At 33.1% G+C, this 6,000-nt stretch overlaps 1 long non-coding RNA gene, 1 other non-coding gene and 1 pseudogene across 3 annotated transcripts; 1 reads left to right on the top strand and 2 right to left on the bottom strand.

The window, feature by feature from the left end:
* Positions 1-378: 378 nt before the first annotated feature.
* On the bottom strand, positions 379-483 carry LOC143541696 (small nucleolar RNA Z279/snoR105/snoR108). Its single transcript, XR_013136795.1, has one exon. It is a non-coding gene; the product is annotated as a small nucleolar RNA Z279/snoR105/snoR108 (small nucleolar RNA).
* A 402-nt stretch (positions 484-885) lies between these two features.
* LOC143541691 (protein MEI2-like 2) lies at positions 886-4,327 on the bottom strand (annotated as a pseudogene). The gene is made up of 10 exons (XR_013136792.1): positions 3,899-4,327; positions 3,661-3,819; positions 3,453-3,569; positions 3,220-3,371; positions 3,029-3,120; positions 2,117-2,791; positions 1,954-2,038; positions 1,800-1,868; positions 1,532-1,711; positions 886-1,457 (listed from the first exon to the last, which is right to left on the bottom strand). The product of XR_013136792.1 is annotated as a protein MEI2-like 2 (transcript).
* On the top strand, positions 4,141-4,789 carry LOC143541692 (uncharacterized). Its single transcript, XR_013136793.1, has 2 exons — positions 4,141-4,296; positions 4,684-4,789. It is a non-coding gene; the product is annotated as an uncharacterized LOC143541692 (long non-coding RNA).
* The last annotated feature ends 1,211 nt before the right edge of the window (positions 4,790-6,000 follow it).

Raw genomic sequence — 6,000 nt, 5'->3', positions numbered from 1 at the left:
GCTCATAACCCGTCGCCTCCCCATCATATTAGCTCAAAACCCATCGCCTTTTTTTCCATTTTAGCTTTAGATAACAAGTTAGTAAACCACTTTATAAAGCATCTTGCTAACAACAAAAAACTGTAAGAAAAGGTATTTGTCAAAAACCATTAAAGTCAAAACAAAATAATCAAAGTGAAACACTTTAGAAAACATCTTGTTTAAAATAAAAACAAATAATAGAGGTTTTTACCAAAACTAAAAATAAATTTTTAAGAAAATTAAGAAATACAAAATAATTAAATTACAACACTTTATAAAAATAACTTGTTAATATAAAAATAAAAACAAAAAATAAAGGTTTTTGACCAAAACAATTTTTAAAAAAAATTAAAAATAGGGATCAGATGGTTTAAGAATGGAGGTGCCAATTGTCGTAAAAGCTTTAGGCAAACACCCCATCTCGCATGTTTATGTGCGAGTAACGACCACTCATCACTTCCCATTAAAACTTGCTTCGAAGGATCATGACTTTCAAGTAAACCTTTAATCCATTTCTATAGCATCCCTAAAGCCATTCACTTTCTTCTAATTTCGATGTGGGATTTTACTTCTTTTTTTTATCTTATTTTATTAAATTTGTATCAGAATTGTTTCTTCTTTTTTGACCAAAATAATGACAAAAACCATGTTATAGACTTGTGGATGTATTTGAATCAATTCGTCTAAAATCGTCTTTCTAACAGTCTAATGAAATTTACTTAGTTAGATTGGTTGACGAATACATATGTTAATATTATGATTGGGAATAGAATGCTGAAGTTGATATTCATAACAAATGAAGTTTGTGAAGTATCACATTGATTCAAATTTCAAAATATAAAAACACAATGAGAGTATTGAAATACAAAACACTTCTGATATAAGATATTTCAAAAGTACATAAGGGCCGTTTGGCTTTGTCGATCTAGTGATGCTTTTTAGCGCTGACCAAAGACAATCCTCAAAATTCACACATTAACACAAGTCTACACAAATTATACAAACAACTTACTGGATTACAACGTGTCAATATATACATACATATACGATCAACAGATCATTATCTGGAAATTATGACGGGTCTGCTGTCTCCGTTCTATACATTTGAAAACAGCCCCATGACACTGATCTTCTAACTCACACGAAATTATTTACACATATTATTAGAACACATTCGCTAGTTTAATTACACACACACTGCACATTGTTACAAATATCTCTGCTTCACGGTCTTCTCAAATTCCCATAAAACTTGTTCCTCACAGTACAACAAACCAACTTCCCTTTTATTGGTTTAAATCAGCTCGTTAAAAATCATATTTTTTTCAAGTCTAGTTTTTTTCCGGACTACTTGTTGAACCATCTAGTGAATCCACCGAGTATGATCCATCTGGTTGACGAATGCATATGTTCATGTTATGATAAGGAATAGAATCCTGAAAACAATTAAGGCATTTGGTCAATAGTAGTCAAAACACATATGTGAAGTCAAACAAGTGGTCAACGTTACCTGATTATCATTTTCTTGGGCCTCTGACTGGAAGATAATCGGTCTGCACCATTTATCCTCGTTCATTAGACTCGAATTTTGAAAATGCGTAATTAGAGCCACTTTCCCTTGGATCCTTGCGTATGCCAACGAAGCAACCTTTTCACTGTTAAATTTCTCCCATTTTTTACCATTAAATACCTGCACAAAAAGTAAATTCCATTAACATTCATATAAAGATTATTAAAAAAAATAAAAATAAAAAATCTAAAATAAAAGAAAATAGAACCTCATAAAAGGATACAATATGTGAAGGTGACACCATGTTGATGAATGCATAGCCCACATTGCATTTATTCTGTTAACATAAAAGATAAATCAAGTTATCAAATTGACACTAGTTTGACTATCAAGTTGACTTCATGAGTTCATAGTACTATTACCTTAAAATCAATTGGTAAATACACAAAGTCATAAGTACCCTTGTGATTTTCATCAATTGCTGCAAGTAACATCTTTGAAGTGTACCTTTTATTTAATAAAAAGTTATTAACCAACCAAAAAGCAATCTACTTTAACTAAACAAAAAGATTATAACTTTCTTACTTGTTAGGAATATTTTTGATCATCAACGTCTTTCTAGGATCTTCCCCGTTAATTATCTTCTCCAAATCCAGTTGATACTGTTTATTTCCCGACATCTGGTTAACAGTATAATCAACTCGCCGAGTATAGTTATGTTCGATAAAGCCCTCGTTTAACGCTCCCCGTCCTTGATAAGAACCATTCCCAATAATAGCCGGTCCTTATTAGGAAAAAAAGTCATTCGTGAAATAGGCGAACCACTTCCGTTACTGATAACGGGTCCCACGCCATTGGATGGGGCAGAACCTACAAGATGACGTGGACCCAGAAACGCGCCATGCTGACTAGGACTGGCATAAACTGAACGAGAACTCTGGTGGTCAGAGTAAGTAGTTTGACTTCCCCAAAGAAACTCTGGACCCGATAACCGACCGATGCTAGACGGGTCAAAATTTGAATTGTTGAGAGATGGTGAGTTTGCTGGACTGGAGGTGTGTGATTGTTGATGGTCAAATCCTAGAGTTGACTTTATTCCGATTGGTGCAATCTTTACGGGGTTTGACATATGTGGTGGAAGTATAGATGCCAGTCCAGGCAACGGGTTGTGAACCGGGCTAAGTTGTCCGAACCCTGGTGACCAACTGTACCCTTGCGGTGAACCGTGTTCTATTGGACTGCTAAAATGAGTCCAGCTACCTGCCACATAATAATAATAATAATAATAATAATAATAATAATAATAATAATAATTAGCTTGTTGCTCGCTTACCCATTATCCAGATGTAGCTTGGTTTGTGTTAAATGTTAATAAAAATGTTTTTTTTTTTTTGCAAAAAAAGATAATAATAATAATAAAAATATTATAATAATTATAACAGAGGTAACATTTTGACCCGTTAACTTTTGAACGGGTCAACTAACTAACTAACTAACCAGGAGGAGAGTTGACCACTGGTGAACCAGCATGGTGCCAGAAGGGTCGGGTTTCATCCTGTTCGAGTGCTAGACTCAGTTGTTGCATCAAGCTATACATATATAAACATTAGTATAATACTAATAATATGGTTTTAAGTAGCAAATATTAATAAATACATACGTTCTAGCAAATATTAATAAATACATACGTTCTACGAGCACCACCAGGCCTGCTATGCTCGAGTTTTATTCGTTTTCCTGCGATTTCACTCCCGTTTAAATCTTTTAAAGCCATTTCCGCTGCTCTAAAGTCATAAAACTCAACAAATTTGTGGTGCCTCTTGTGTGGTGTTTCCCTTATCTGTTTTTCAAAAAAAAAAAAAATTTAATTAAAAAATAATTTAAAGATTTTAACTTTTCAAAATTAAAGAGAGTCAAATACCTCTTTGACTTCCCCATAAACCGCAAATATATGACGAAGATCATCACTCGATATCGACGCATCCAAGTTGAAAACAACAAGAGTTCCTTGGTTAATATCTTTTTCTGACGGATTATCCTGCATATATCATATACAAATATATATATATAAAATGATAACAAATATATTAATGATGATAAGTATATAAAACATGTTACAAAGTACAAACCTTAGGAATTGAAAAATGAATATCTAGTTTTCTTCTTTTCAAAGGCTTATTTTGAAGCTCTCTCATTGCAGCGCGCGCGTGTCTGATGTCATAATAAGATATCATCACAAAACCCCTGTGCTTACACGCGGTATATAAATTTCGGATTTCACCATATTCCTACACAAAATAAATATTTCTCAAAAGTTAATAATTAATACAACAAATAACTAAACAAGATCTTCAAAATGATGAATACCTCAAAAAGTGATCTCAATTCAGGGTCTTCAACATTGCTGTTAATATTCCTAACAAACAAAGTTCTCGAAGGGTGTTCTCCGTACGGATGCTCTCCAACAACCCCCACCATTGGGAAGCTCGTGACGGTTAACACCAGTTAAAGGAACAATTAAATTAGATAGACCGAATCTGATACCATCATGGGACTCAGAATCCATTTCCATTCCACCTCCACTTTCGAAAAGATCATCTTCCAAATCCAAATCCTCTAACTGTGTAGGTAAATCACCAAGGTCAAAATCGTCCGTTCCAGTAAATAATATCTCGTCTTCTTCGCCTGGAAGCATGCTTCCGATTAAACTAGTTGTGATGTCTTCACTCTCATCTTCTAGAGGAAATCCATCTTCACAACATTATGTATAAATATATTTATATAAAAAATAAAATATAACTGAATAATCATCATCATCGTACTCAGTATATCCCACCAATAGCAATGCTATGGTAGGGTCTGAGGAGGGTAAGATGTAGACAACCTTACCTCTACCCCATAGGGATAGAGAGGCTGCTTCCGATGAGACCCCCGGCTCGATAGTAGTTTTGCATCAAGCCTTGGACATAAGGCACATAGCACTCAATCATCGGGACACCGGCTGATTGGTGCATGTGCCCTTGTCTTTCGGCTATCAACGCCACCACATGATGCCTGAATAACCTTCCCCCACTTTTAACGTTATTTTCACGAGATTAGTAAAATAACGTCAAAATTAGTGCAATTTTACTTTTGCCCACCCGAGAGTTCAGGTGACCGGTAATGAGCTTGAAAACAAACTAATATCAGCTGATGCTCGATATGCGTTTTCCACTTCTTGAAACACGGTCGGTGCTGCATAAGATTCAGGCAGACCTGTATGATGAAAATATGCATATTCTAATTATTATTATTATTTGTGACTAAATTATATTTAACATTACTATAAAAATATAACAACTCACCTGAAAAAGATTTTTTCGAGTTCTTCTCCATTGAATCACTTCCTACCACAAGCCCAAGTAAACCTATTAGCAAAAAATTATATTATAAATTCTTTCATTATATAAGACAGAAACAATGGAACAAAAGCAATATTATCAATTTTATTTATATTTTTTTTGTGATTATGTCAGTTGTTAAAAGAGGTTATATATAGGTGTGTAAATAAGCCAAGCTGCTCACCAGCTACTCAAGCTGAGCCTAAAAATAAGGCTATTTAATAAACGAGCCCGAGCCTGACTTGTGAGCCTAATCGAGCCTCAACTATTTATAAATTTTCATTTAATATGTTTAATATATATCAATTTAACAATTATAACTATAAATAAAATTATGATGAAAACAACTAAATAATCAAAATAACTAGATAATACTTTAAATTATGATAAAAACAACTAAATAATCAAAATAACTAGATAATACATTAGATTATGATAAAAACAGCTAAATCATGTTATGTTAAATATAAAATCATAACTGAAAAATATATACAAAAGTAACTATAAATAAATACAAATTAAAATAAAAAAATAAAAAACCAACTGAGCCTGAGCCAAGCTCGAGCTTTAGAAATAGAGCTCCATGAAAGTAAAACGAGCTCGGCTCGTATACAACTCTATTTCTAAAGCTCGAGCTAGCTCGTGAGACTAAAGGAGCCTATTATTTAAATTTTTTTATTTCATATGTTTAATATATATTTACTTAACAATTACAATTATAAATAAAACTATGATAAAAACAACTATATAATACATTAATTTATCATAAAAACAACTAAATCATATTATGTTAAATATAAAATCATAACTGAAAAATATACAAAAATAACTATAAATTAACTAAAAACAAACCGAGCCGGAACCAAGCTCGAGCTTTAAAAATAGAGTCGAAACGAGCCTTGTATAAGTAAAACGAGCTCGACTTCGTATACAACTCTATAAATTTGGTTCAAAAAGAAAACCCCCGAAGAGAAAGTAGCAATTTCCATTACAGGACCAAACACGAACCCGCTTTTCAGGATTCATAAAAATCAGAACCAAGCCCACCATAACTTCAACTACAAAATCACCATCAAACACACACACACA

Source organism: Bidens hawaiensis, unplaced genomic scaffold (genome assembly GCF_021521415.1).
Source record: "Bidens hawaiensis isolate Kalapana, Puna unplaced genomic scaffold, B.hawaiensis_p1.1 tig00012636_1, whole genome shotgun sequence".
In the NCBI taxonomy this organism is placed as follows: Eukaryota; Viridiplantae; Streptophyta; class Magnoliopsida; order Asterales; family Asteraceae; genus Bidens; species Bidens hawaiensis.
Note: the sequence above shows the minus strand (reverse complement) of the source record. Positions and strands in the feature narration are given on the sequence as shown.